The sequence below is a fragment of the Mesocricetus auratus genome, unplaced genomic scaffold, assembly GCF_017639785.1.
Source record: "Mesocricetus auratus isolate SY011 unplaced genomic scaffold, BCM_Maur_2.0 Super-Scaffold_100015, whole genome shotgun sequence".
NCBI classification, from domain to species: Eukaryota; Metazoa; Chordata; class Mammalia; order Rodentia; family Cricetidae; genus Mesocricetus; species Mesocricetus auratus.
In genome coordinates, this window is record NW_024429198.1 from 61,607,331 (window position 1) to 61,621,353 (window position 14,023).

The 14,023-nt window shown below is 50.5% G+C and overlaps 2 long non-coding RNA genes across 2 annotated transcripts; one reads left to right on the forward strand and one right to left on the reverse strand.

Annotated features, from left to right (window-relative positions):
- Nucleotides 1-855: 855 nt before the first annotated feature.
- LOC121144376 lies at nucleotides 856-12,797 on the forward strand. Its single transcript, XR_005881731.1, has 3 exons — nucleotides 856-1,057; nucleotides 8,230-8,413; nucleotides 12,484-12,797. It is a non-coding gene; the product is annotated as an uncharacterized LOC121144376 (long non-coding RNA).
- Nucleotides 7,001-10,538, reverse strand: LOC121144377. The gene is made up of 3 exons (XR_005881732.1): nucleotides 10,338-10,538; nucleotides 8,144-8,371; nucleotides 7,001-7,138 (listed from the first exon to the last, which is right to left on the reverse strand). It is a non-coding gene; the product is annotated as an uncharacterized LOC121144377 (long non-coding RNA).
- Nucleotides 12,798-14,023: the final 1,226 nt, after the last annotated feature.

Genomic DNA, 14,023 nt, shown 5'->3' on the forward strand with positions numbered 1-14,023 from the left:
ACATGGGTTCCAAGGCCTGAACTCAGATCTTGGGCTTGCCAGCCGGTGTCTGTGAGTGCCGACTCGCTGACTCATCGGTCTCATCCGCACATAAGCGGTTTAACTAAAAGTTTTACGCAGAGCAAACAGGGCCTTGACTCCGGCAGTCAGGGGACAATTCTCATCTCAAGGACGTCTGTGGGTTTAAAGGTCAAGTGAGTCAGCATGGACACCTGCTCATTCAGGTTTCCTGAGCCCTGCTCACCACGGCCCAGATGTGAAGCCAGCCGCGCGTCCATCAACAGACGTGTGCATAAAAAAAATGTGACGCACGCGCACACCGTAGAGTTCTATTTAGCCACAGAGGAGTGAAATTATGTCATTCTCGTGAAAAGGAGTGTGCGACTGGAGAGCATCGTGTTGAGTGAAACAGGCCAGCTTGGAAGACAAATGATACTTTCTCCTATATGAAGAATCACACACACACATACATACATACATACATACACATATATGCATATATGTGTGACATACAAGTCACATATACAAACACGGCGTGACATGAAACTAGAAGGGAGACTCCGTGGGAAGGAGGAAGGGAGGGAAGGACGGGGCCTACAGGGAAGCGAGAGGAGGAGGAGCGAGCGATGGGTAACGCCCTCCATGCCCGGCGTATAAATATTAAAGTGTGGCAGGGGCTATGAGTGAGGGCGAGGGCAGCAGGGGGAGGCAGGAGGAGTAAAGGCAGGGCCGCAGGGCAGGTGTGATCAAAGCGTGACGTGCGCGTGTGAAAACACAGTGCTGCACGTGTGAAAACACAGTGCCCCGCGCTACCCGGGAGCGCTGAGAACCTTTTGCAGAAGGCAGCTGTCAACCGTCACCAGCGAGCACCTGTGGAGGTCGGGGATAGGGTAAGGGGCTGCTCTGTTGTTGCCCCACCTTTGCAGTCCTGGCGCCACAGGCCGCTAAGCGCTAGGATGACAGATGCGCAGCGTCAACACGGGCTGCAGAGGAGCGTTCTGCACACCTTGGAGCACTCTGGCTCGGCGGGCAGCCGTTAGACTCCCACTTCTGCAGGGTGAGCAGAGGGGGCTGCCTGCGGACAGTCCGCTGGCCCACTGAGCCTCTCTTAACCCCAAGCTCTTGACCGCCAATGTCTGCTCCCCTGGGTGCATCTTCCCTGGCTCTGCTGTGGGGGAAGGCAGGGCTGGAGAGAGGCGACACAGGGTCCAGCTAATAACTGGCGGCGGTGCTGGAGATGTGGCTAGCTGGTAGAGCGCTGTCCTCACATGCGAAGAGCCCTCGCTGGTTCCGATCCCCCAGGCCACATAAGCCAGGTGAGACGGAGCACAGCGCACCCGGAGTGCCAGCACTCAGGCTGTAGAGCGAGAGGGTCAGAAACGGAAGTTCATCCCTGGCTACTAGTAAGCTTGGGGACAGTGTGGGCTCTATGAGACCCGGACACACTGCCTGACAAACAGAAAAGAAGTGGTGATGAATGGAGCCCATCCCAGTGGCATAAAAACCTTTTTTAAAGAAAAAATCAGATTCATTGAGGCGTAGCTTATATGCAATAAAATCACCCCTTTTAAACATTTATTTTTGCCGGGCGGTGGGGGTGCACGCCTTTAATCCCAGCACTCGGGAGGCAGAGGCAGGCGGATCTCTGTGAGTTTGAGGCCAGCCTGGTCTACAGAGCGAGTTCCAGGACAACCTCCAAAGCCACAGAGAAACCCTGTCTCAAAAGAAACAAAAAAAAAAAAACATTTATTTTTATTCATTTTCTTTGTCTTATGTGTAGTTTTGAATTATGTGTGTAGGTATGTCTATGTAAGCTGATATGCCAGTGACTGTAGGTGCCCAGGGAGTCCAGAAGAGGGCTTCAGATCCCCTGGAGCTGGAGTTACAGGCAGTCTTAAGCTGCTGCACGTTGGAACTGAACTCAGGCCCTCTGCAAGAGCACTCTTAAATGACGACCCTGTCTCCAGCCCCAACGTCGGCCTTTTGAGTGTAATGTTCAACCCGCTCTGACAAAGGCCACAGGTGCACAAAGTCTGCAATCGGGAGATTGCGTATTTCTGTCATTCTCACTCCCTGGGGCCCTGCCCTGCCCCCCTGCCTGCCCCTGATCGGATGTCTGCCTCTGTGGGCTTCTCGGGAGACACCATCAGCAACGGCCTCTGTCGCCCACGCCGGCCCCCTCTCCTTTTTTCTCTGAGCATGGGTGCAGCGCAGCTCATTTTCCATTCTCTGGTTCTCGGCTCCTGTTAAATGCGGATTCCAGAACGCAAGGAAGTAGGTCTTTGTGTGGGCATGCGTTTTCATTCCTCTTAGGTAAATATCTAGGAAAGTGTTTGATGAATCATGCAGCAATTTCACGTTTACATTCACGCCACTATTTAAAGGTCAAATTGTTGGCCGGATGGCTACATACAAAGAAACGCTTGCCCGCAGTGATACGCGGCTACCGTGCTTGCCTTTTGACTGTCACCGTCATTAGATGCTGACATTTGTTCTCACTTTTTATTCCACTGTTACTATCGAGTGCAGGTACACGTGTGCACGCGTGCACGTGTGTGGAACACAGAAGGCAGCCTTGGCCAGCAGACAACAACAGCGGGCATGGCTCATCACCACTCTGGCTAGGCTGGCTGGCTAGTGAACCCCGGAATCTGCTTGTCTTCCACATCACCAGCTCTGGGATGACATGTGCACGCCACACCCACACACCCAGGGAACCCGATGACGTCTTCAGGCAGCAGGGACTCAAGGGGTTCACGGACATACATGCAAGCAAAAACACCCACGTACATTAAATAATCAAATGAAAACTTTGGGGAAGCCGGGCGTTGGTGGCGCACGCCTTTAATCCCAGAACTCGGGAGGCAGAGGCAGGCGGATCTCTGTGAGTTCGAGGCCAACCTGGTCTAGAGTGAGTTCCAGGACAGCCTCCAAAACAATACAGAGAAACCCTGTCTCGAAAAACCAAAAAAAAAAAAAAAAAAAAAAAAAAAGAAAGAAAACTTTGGGGAAAAAAATGAGCCAAATCGAGTCTTTCCATCTTCAAGCAGTTTTTGTCAGATCTCTTTGTCACAGCAGTAAAACAAGTAACCGGTACACCTAGGCTAGCTGCTGCTGCTTGTGAATTAACCAGTTTCGGGTATTTTATTCTAGCAACAGAAAACAGACTCAGGCACTGTCAAGGTCAAATGCATTAAGCTGACCCTCCAAAACCGCCAGGGGATCTTGGAAGAGCCCTAAAGGACAGAGTGACACTGCGGAGGACAACCAGGACTGTCTACCTGCCTGAGATGAGCACAAGGTTCAAAAGGCCAGAGGCCATGCTCACACCATCCTCTCCAGAACACTCCCCCAGGGGAAGTGCCAACAGCCTGGGCTCCTACCAGGGCTCATCGCCATGAGGGCTTGCTAGGGGCGGGCCACTTCGTATCAGAGAACATTTGTATCCACTGCCTTTAGTTTGATGGCTTCTGTATTAGTTTTGTTTCCCATGACTGGGATTAAAAAAAAACAAACAAACAAAAACCACCCTGACAAAAGCAGCTGGAGGAAGAAAGGGCTCATCTGGCTTTCAGTTCCAGGTCAGAGTCCACTGCTGTGGGGAAGTCAGGGCAACAGGGACTTGGGGAGCTTGGCATACCACATCCACAGCTAAGAGCACTGAGAAACGAGCCAACAAAAAGTGTGTTTATGCCGGGCGGTGGGGGCGCACGCCTTTAATCCCAGCACTCGGGAGGCAGAGGCAGGAGGATCTCTGTGTGTTGGAGGTCAGCCTGGTCTACAGAGTGAGTTCCAGGACAGCCTCCAAAACCGCAGAGAAACCCTGTCTCGAAAAACCAAAAAAAAGTGTGTTTACACTCTGCCTACTTTTTCCCCTGTTACACAGCCCAGGACCCAGATGCAGAGAACGCCGCTATCCACTTACAGACTGTGCCTTGCCACAGAAATCAATGCAATCAAGGAGGTCCCCTCCAGACTTGGCTAGAGGCCAACCTGGATCAAGTCTCACTGAGACTCGCCCCCCCAAACCACACTAGATGATCAGGTGGACAACAACACTCAGCATCGCAGGTATCCTGAAGAAGGATGAAAATGTCCTACTGGGTCTCGGGACGGAACGACACTTGTGAGCGTGGTGACACTAGTGTATTAGTTACTGTTCTCCTTCCTGCCACAAAGCACCCAACAAAAGCAGCTCTTAAAGGCTTGTTTCGGGGGCTGGAGAGATGGCTCAGCCGTTAAAGGCTGGGTTCACAACCAAAAATATAAGAAGGCTTGTTTTGGCTCGCACCTCCAGTTACGGTCACCATGGTGGGGAAGGCATGGGGGCCGGGGCTTGAGACAGGTGCTCACATTGCGTCTACAGTCAGGACGCAGAGAGAGATGAGCGCTGGTGTTTAGACGACTTTTTCATTTTCATTCAGTCCAGGACCCCGATGCAGGGAAGAGCGCCTCCCACATTTAAGGTGTGTCATCGCTCATCTTAGTGAACTCGATCTAGAACGTCCCTCAAACTCACTATCCTCCTGCCTCAGCCTGCCCAGTGCTCATATATAAAATTTTAAATATATTAATTATATATATTATATAGTACACATACATACTATAATATATAGCATTACATGTTATATAAAATCATATATTGTTATATCATATATCGTGCATAATGTAAGCAATATATTATATGTCGTTTAATACTAAGTATTATATAGAGGGGGGGAGGTTGGTCTGATTAGCTGGCTATGTATCCTGGGGGTGAATATTTAACGCTGGCCACCCAAACACATATCCTTTGGCCTTTGTCACAGCCCTGGCCAACCTGGGAGGTTACAGAGCAAGCGAAGACGCTGTTGTTTCTCTCACTCGGCATTGCCTGGTGAAGAGACCAGAGAGAGATAAATCAGGTTGAAGGTGCCCTGCGGTTCTCCAAGGGGTCCTGGAGGGGCTTCCTGGACTGCACAGCGGGGTGGCTGCGCTCTAGGGATCAGGCTACGGGAAGAGGGCGGAAACAGCGCTTTAGCCTCCACTGGCCAGCTACGGACCCACCAGGTGTGGCCAGGCCAGGCTTTGGTCCCAGGTGAGATCTGAGCGCCCCTTGCAGGACCAAGTCCCTTCCGGTCCTAGGCCCCTCCTAGAGCGGCGGGCAAAGCCGGCTCCGCCAGGCTCCCCCTGGCTGCGCGCCTTGCGCTGAGTCAGCTGTGAGTCAGTGTCCCCTGACCGCGCCACGTCCTGCTCCAGGGGGACACCGAGGGCTGGAAAGGAGCGGGTGGAGGAGCAGAGTTACCCATTAACCAGCTAGTCGCCCCAGCAACCTTCTCGGAAGTCAGACCTGCGTGCGCAATTATTGCAGGAATGAGCCGTGGGCCCTCATGCGCAGAGCGGGGCAGGCAGCCTTGGCGACCCATGTTGCGCTTGGGGTCCGGCAGTGTCCTTCAAACTCTGCTTTTAATCCTCAGCCTCTGGCAGTAAGAAACACGCTTTACAATGCAACGAAGTTTCACCAAACCCTCTTTTCTAGTTCTCCTTTTAAATTATGACTTGATGGCCTATTAATAGGTTGTAACCTGTAGAATTGAGTCTACCAGGCCACTCCCTGTTTCCTCCTGCTGCTCTCAGCCCAAGCTGGCCTAGCTTCCCAGGTTGCCAAGGGATGACCTTGAACTTCAGTGACTCCCGACTCCACCTTCCAAGCCTCGGCACTGCAGGAATTCACAAGCAGGCCTGGCTTTATGCCACGCTGGGGTGGAGCCCGGGGCTCCATGCATCTTGTGAACTCAGCTCCATCTCCAACCCTGTTACCTGCAGCAGTGGGAAAGACCTCACGGCTGAGCAGTGAGGTCTTTCCGAGGCTGCCTGGATTCGGCTGCCGGGATTTACTGTGTCTCCTTTGACGCCCCCGCCGATGTGGGCCCCAGACCTGCAGGAGCAGTACTTGTCTGTGTTGGTTTTCATGCGCAGTACATCCTGGGGATTGGGCCTAGGAAGAGGACCTAATTTCTTGCACGCTTTGTTGCGGCCGCCCGCTTGAGCGTTAGTTACGCATTCATTGCCCAAGCATTTATGTTACAAAGCAGTTCAGACCTGCAGAGAGAAGGCAGAAACAATGCGCCCCACAACATTAGCCGTCAATTCATCACTTGAGTTTTCCCGTCTCTACTCACCCCCGGGTAACCTCCCCTGGATGGGTGCTTCCCATGTGCAGTAAGAACCTGACACCCTCCTCTCAGAACGGAATCGGGTCATGCTCCCTGCTTCTAGTTAACTTGCGCCTCTGAAAGGACAGTCTGAGGTGCTGGCCCTTTTGTCCTGGAGACACCCGCCTGGTCTAGACGAAGTCGAAGTCCTAGGATCCCCTCGTTAGTTGAGTCCCGTCGCAGTGTCTCCAAAAGGAAAGGCTCAGCCTGTGGGACTTTTGGAGATGACGAACAGCTGTGGCACCGTCTAGGTTTGGACTCACTGCCGGCGTTAACCTTCCGCGTGTGGGTTAACCTTCCGTGTGTGCTACTGAATGGGATCCCTCAGTGCAGTAGTTTTCTCTCTGTGCGTAAGCTCTTCCTCATTTTTAACAGCTCTCCTCTTGGGGCAGACTTCCTTTGTTATGACTGCTGCGCACCTTCATGATCCATGGCGTCATAAACAACCACAGGTCTCCTTGACCTGCACCAGGCTCTTACTAGAAAGCAGAGATTTTTAGGTCAGATTTCTCTTTTAAAGATTTATTTATTATGTGTACAGTGTTCTGCCTGCATATCAGAAGAGGGCACCAGATCTCATCACAGATGGTTGTGAGCCACTATGTGGTTGCTGGGAATTGAACTCAGGATCCCTGGAAGAGCAGTCAGTGCTCTTAACCTCTGAGCCATTTCTCCAGCCCTAGGTCAGTTTTTTTTTTGGGGGGGGGGTGGTTTCAAGACAGGGTTTCTCTGTGGCTTTGGAGGCTGTCCTGGATCTAGCTCTTGTAGACCAGACTGGTTTCGATCTTCACAGAGATCCACCTGCCTCTGCCTCCCGAGTGAGTGCTGGGATTAAAGATGTGCGCCACCAACGCCTGGCCAAGTCTGAGATACTTAACTTCTTCAGATCCAAATTTTTGCAATAGTCACTGCAGTAGCTTCAGCAGCTGCTTCTGTTAATCCTACTGGCAGAGAATAAGACCGCTACCTTAATTTCTGAGCCAAATTTGAAACAAGCTTTATTAAATACAGGCCAGGGCAATGGACACTGGCCAGGTCCATACCAGAGATCACCAGGGTATGGCATTGAATTATGTTAGCTAAAGGCTTACAAAAGCAAACCCCACCAGGCTATGTACTTCTGACCTTCATCCAATCAGGGGCAAGCATACACCCTGCCCACATACCTCCAGCCTAGGTGTGATCAAACACATCCTGTGCAGTTGGGGCCACCAAGCTTGTTTACAGAAGTGAACACACATGGCTTGTTATCTTATATGAACAACAGCCCCAGCATTCCAGGAAGTTATCTATGCTTGGGCAAGTTGGGCATATAGGTTAGAGGTGTGTTTTGTTGTTGTTTTGTAGCTTTCTTAAGCACAGTAATTTAAACTTAAAACATAACGTGGTTTTTTTTTTTTTTGCCCTCACACTCCCACAGCGGCCCTTACCCGACAAGTGTAAACTACCCATTTGCTAGTCAGCTTCTTTGATAGCACAAAGAGGCTAAACTAAGTGCTTAGGAACTGTGGTGTTGCATTTAGGAGATACAGCAAAAACGATTAACTTTAAGGTGTCACACCGACTTCAGGTGTGTCTGTGTCACTCCATTAAGTTGTAACAAATCTAAATAAAAACGAGATAAAATTAAAAATCGTTTACAGAGCCAAGTGTGGTGGCTCATGCCTTTAATCTCAGCACCCAGGGGAGGCAGAGGCTACATAGTGATCTGTGCGACAGCCGGGACTAACCTGGCATTTCCCCCTCGAAGAGACTGGAGTTATCAGTCCCAAGGCCACTATGGGCTTGGTCTGTGGTGTGCTTGAGATACCCTGGGTTCCCTTTGTGCAACGTTACCTGATGAGCTAGCTTCCTGCCGACTCCATCCCATTTTATGATAGCTTCATTCGGACTCCGTCCCATCCCCCCGTAAACTGTATGTAAGATGCAGTACTTCTTAATAAACTTACTCAGCACGAGCCATCTGTGGATGCAACACCTCCTGATCCCAACTTTCATATCTTTTTATCTTCTCATCCCTCGTCCTCTCCTTCAGGACCGAAGCTTGGCTTGCTGGTCCAGGCCACACCACAGATACATACTCAACTACAACAAGGTCTCACAGCACATCGTTATCAACTGTGGCATTCTACTTTCAGCTCCACACAGCTTATTCCCTGATGGCTCCATTCCTCAACCTGCAGGGAAAGAATCAGTGTCTTCGGTTTGGGCAAGCGCAGGTGAGCTCATATGGTTTAAATGGGAAGCTGAGATGCCAACAAGGAGAGTGAGTGCCGGAGTTTTCAAGACACATTTTTTAAAGCTTTGAAAATAGTGTCATAGTAGCCGTGTTACTGAGGGTGGGTTAGGCTTACTTATTTGCGGTATTTATTTGTGGATGTGTATATGCTGTCAGAGCTAGAACCCAAGCACACTGAGTTATGTTCACAGTCTGTTGTTCTGAGACAGGGTCTTGCCATATAGATCTGGGCTAGCCTCAAACTTGCCATCCTTTTGTCTTATAGCAGTGCACCATCCATCATGGCTGAGCTGATTTTTTTTATTTTTCATTACAGCCGGGCGTTGGTGGTGCACACCTTTAATCCCAGCACTCGGGAGGCAGAGGTAGGCAGATCTCTGTGAGTTCGAGGCCAGCCTGGTCTACAGAGTGAGTTCCAGGACGGCCAGAGCTACACAGAGAAACCCTGTCTCAGAGAAAGTTTTATTACATTTATTATTACTGTATGTGTGTGTGTCTGTGTTTGTGTGCATGTGTGTGCATGTGTGTGTGTTCACGTGTGAGTGCCATAGTATGCAAATGGGAGTCAGAAGGAGTTGGTTCTCTTCTTCTACCATGTGGATTATGTCATCTAGCTTAGTGGCAAGTACCTTAACTGGCCGAACCATTTTTTTTAAAGAAACAATCATTTTGCATATCAATCCCCCTAGTTCCCTCTCCCTCCCATCCTCCCATGACCCCTACCAAACCCCCCGACCCACCCCAAACCCACTCCCCAAGGATAGTGAGGCCTTCCATGGGGGATCATTGAAGTCTGTCACATCCCCTATGTATTGGGGCTGAAATAGTATCCCTCCATAGGGAATGGGCTCCCAAAGTCCATTTGTGCACTAGGGATAAGTGCTGGTTCCACTGTCAGAGGCCCCATAGACTGCCCAGGCCTCTTAACTGGCACCCACATTCAGAGGGCTTGGTTCAGTCCAATGCTGCTTCCCCAGCTTTATGACTGGGGTCCCCGTGCTCTCCCTAGGTCAGGTCAGCTAGTTCTGTGGGTTTCCCCAGCATGGTCTTGACCCCTTTGCTCATCCCTCCTCCCTCTCTACAACTGGATTCCAGGAGTTTGGTTCAGTGCTTAGCTGTGGGTGTCTGCTTCTGCCTCCATCAGTGACTGGATGAAGGCTCTAGGATGGCATATAAGGTAGTCATCAATCGCTGAACCATTTGATGGCTCAAGGTTTATGGTTTTTGTCTGTTTGCTTGCTTTTTTTTTGGTTTTTCGAGACAGGGTTTCTCTGCGGCTTTGGAGCCTGTCCTGGAACTCGCTCTGTAGACCAGGCTGGTCTCGAACTCACAGAGATCGGCCTGCCTCTGCCTCCTGAGTGCTGGGATTAAAGGTGTGCACCACCACCGCCTGGCTTGTTTGCTTGCTTTTTGAGACAGAATCTCATGGACCCCAGGCTGGTCTTGAACTTCTGATCCTCCTGCTTCTGCTTCTACAGTGCTGGAATTAGAGGAATGTGCCACCACAGCAAGTCAACTTTGTGTTCTGTCTAGAGTCCAGGGCTTTATCCATGCTAGGCAAGCACTAGACCAACTGAGTCACATCTCCAGTCCCCAGGCTGATTTTAAAAAAATAATTTTATTCTTATTTTATGTGCATTGGCGTTTTGCCTGCGTGCCTGTCTGTGAGGGTTTTGGGTCTTGGAGTTAACGGACAGTTGTGAACTGCCGCATGAGTGCTGGGAATCGAACCCCGTCCTCTGGAAGAACAGTCTTAACCACTAAGCCACCTCTCCAGCAGCCCCCAGGTTGATTTTTTTTAAGTGTTAAGAGCAGAGTGAAATCAGAGCATGAGATCTTAAACCAGAACATTCCTGCCTTTCCTTATTCAGTAGTCCCAAATTTCTCTTTAAAATAGAACTAACCTGCTATCCCTCGTCTCTTTTTCCACGCACGTATTCAGCAAACACCCTCAGTCTATGGCAGAGGCAGGAAGGAGAAAGAAGACGCTGTCCAGGGAGGGTCGGTCTAGGAGGGGTGACGTTCAAGCATCAGCAGCCTGGTGTGGGGATGTGACAGTGTGGGCGTGTAAGGCTCTGAGGAAAGCTGACAGGTGACTGGATGGGTGTGACTGGAGTGTCCCTAAAGGGTCACAGGTCAGAGTGTAATCACCATGTGAAATATTGGAGGGGAAACAGTCTGGCGGACTTTTGGGAGGTGATTAGGGTGGGGTGGGGTGGTTAAGAGAGACATTCATGAATGGTTCTTGACGGCTTTGGAGGAAAACACTACACGCACAGAGCATGCCCCGTATTTCTTGCCATAAAATATTCTCTGTCAGTATCAAGGGCATCTTGGACTTTGACTCGGGACTATATGCCAAAATAACCCTGTGTTTATAACGTTACTCTGGCAGACCGAGGAGACACTTCAGTTGGTAAAGTGCTTGCCTTATGACCATGAGGACCTAAGTTTGATTCTCAGGACCCACATTAAAACAAACAAATACACAACCCCTCTGGAGGCAGAGGCAGGAGGAAGCCAACCTGGTTTATAGTGTGAGTTCCAGGATAGCCAGGGCTACACAGAGAAACCCTGTCTCAAAACAAGCAAACAAACAAATATCAAAACAAAACAAAACAAAAAACCCAAAGGCTTCAGGTGTAGGGGCTCACACCTTTAATTCAAGGTCGGCCTGGCCAACCTAGTGAGTACCCGGCCAGCCAAGTATACACAATTAGAACCTGTCTCAAACGAAACAAAACCGGTAAAATTCAAAATGGGCAGTGCCTGAGGAATAACAGCCTACAGTGTTCCCTGAGCTGCGCATGCACCTACACAAAATATGTGAGGCTGTACACACGCACACTTACACATGCACAGTCACATACATGTATTGTCATGGTAATGCAAAACAGACTGTCGGCCTCGGTAATGACGTCTTCCTGAGCTTGAAACAGAGATAGAGATCTACCTCCTTGAGTTGTAGTGTGCAGGAAGCCTCCATCCCAGAGCTCAGCCACTACGAGGAAAGCCTCAGGGCTTTGGAAAGCTTGTCCCAGAAGCTTGCAGGCTGTGCTGCATTTTTTTAAAGCAGTCTACATTGGGCCAGCAGGTCTGAGAACGCTGGAGTTCTGAAGGACTTGGGTCTGGAAAAACAGGTGTCAGTTGCTAAGAATGACAAGGGGCAGGGCTGGAGAGATGGCTCAGTGGTTGAGAACATTTGTTGCTCTTCCAGAGGACCAGGGTTCGATACCCAGTGCCCATATGACAGCTCACAACTGTCTAACTCCAGCCCCAGAAAAATCCAGCACACCCTTCTAGCCTGCCACAGGCACCAGGAACATATGCGGTGTACAGACATACATCCGGGCAAAACACCAATGCACATATAATAAAATAAAAGGTTAGAAATAAAAAGGATGAAAAAAGAATGAACCAGGGGGCCTGTCATTGCCCCCTACTCAAGTAGAGTTTAAATTCGGTGTCTAGGATGAGCACGTGGCTCAGTGGTCTTGGGTCCATCCCCCTTGAGAAATAGGGTGCCAGGGTAACTGTTTTCCAGGACGGAAGAGGAGTGACAGCTAGTCTTGGGGCCTCCACTGACCTAAACACAGTTTGTGTAGCCAGAAGTAGTCAAAATTGGACATTGGCAAGTTCTTGTGAGACATCTGTTGGGTGACTCAGGCATCCAGCACGGGGCTGGCATTTCTAGCCGGTGGCCCGCAGTGGGCAGGCTGGCTGACGCGGGAGGGCAGCGGCACCCGCCCCCACTGGGAGCCCCCCAATGCCAGGGGGAAGGCTACAGGTTTCTAAACCCCCTCTGAGAGAAAGCCACAGAGCTCAAGATCCCTGTGATGGCTAAGGTACACACACAGAGCTCTGACTCGTGGACACGCGGCTCCGGAGTTCTGCTTCTTTGGAAAATTTTTGCATAACTGAGAAAGTGAACTTTCTCTGGAACTATCATTTCCTGATTGTCGAGGGAGAGGAGGGCAGCTGTGCGAACCGACCAGGGTACTTAAAGTATATTGTGAGGCTTTGAAACGTCGACTCACATTCTCCTTTCAGAAGGCTAGAGGTGTTAAACGGCCTGCCCAAGTTCAACCCACAGCAGAGCGGGGCGCCTGGTGCTTGCTTCGGCTCTCGGCAAGCAGGTGAGAGACTGGGGAACTGGCTCCGTTCCATCTGGGGATTCCTCAGCCAGGTGGGTCTGGTCTCCGAGCCTGACTTGAACGTGTGCACCAGGCCCAGAGGAACTAACAACGCAGGGGTGAGTCACCCTGGCTCATTGCAGCAGGAGACCCCCTCCTCCCTGCCACTTGGGCCAAGGCCTGGTTGCCCAGCAACGAGACATAATATATATAAATAAAATGCAGCTTCTCGCTTCGGGAGGGAGGCCCGATGTCTCCTTGCTTCTCCTGTCCGTTTGCACCCTCCCACCCTCTCCCCCGCCCCACAAGCTTGCCCAGGTTCATTGAGCCGATGCTCAAAGCCCTCACTGCAACAACCAGTGGTGGACTCCTGATTGTGGGTGCTGGGTTCTGTGGGTGCCCAATTAGATAAAGTTGCCTCAGGGTGGTGCAGAAGGGGATGGGCTTGGCAGGCTCACTGGACTTTACTGCCTGGGTGACTGGGTGAGGGCGGTTTGGCTGGACACAAGTGCCTGACCCTGAATCAGAAGGGCAGGAGGTGCCCCGGGCTTCTGCAGGGAAGTGGTATCCGTTTCCCAGACATGGGTGGGACTTACGCTACCATGGAAGCACCTGACGGAAGGGACAGCCTGAACTGGTACCTGCCCTTGTCACTGGTGACTCATTTTATTTAGATGCAGAACACCTGATATGCGGTTCCCTGGGTGGGCAGTACCTGAAAGTCAGTACCCCAGTCAGTTATGCACATGAACACAGCCATTAGTTTAGGAGCCTCTCCGGGGTGCACCGAACTTGGGGAAACAGACACACCTCCAACCCCATCTCTCTCTTACACATACACACATCACTTCATTAATCTTTGCAATGGCCGTAACTTTTTTGGGGGGAGGTCAACTTTACTGTGGTTTCGTTCATACCTTGGAGATTGTTTTAGGAGCACAAATTTGACATCACAGCCTTCGAGACACAGAGCATTGCCCTTCCTAGACAGCCCACCAGTGGCCTCTGGATAAGTCTTCTTCTTAGAAGAATTTAATATAAATGAAATCATACGCAGTGTACTGTTTTATCTGCTTTCTTTCACTTAGCAAAATGCATTTGTTGGCTTAATTTTTAAAATTACATTTAGCTTATTGTGTGTGTGTGTGTGTGTGTGTGTGTCCATGCATGCTCCAGGTCAGAGGGTGTGTGTGTGTGTGTGTGTGTGTGTGTGTGTCCATGCATGCTCCAGGTCAGAGGGTGTGTGTTGTGTGTGTGTGTGTCCTTGTATGCTCCAGGTTAAAGGATGTATGTGTATGTGTGTGTGTGTTTGTGTTTGTATAAGTTTATGTGCACCAAGTGAGTGTAAGAGCCAGTACAGAAGAGGACGCCCTGGAGTTACAGTGGCTATGAACCACCATGCGGGTGCTGGAGACCAAACTCAGGGCCTCTGGAAGAGCAGCAAGTATGAGCCTTGC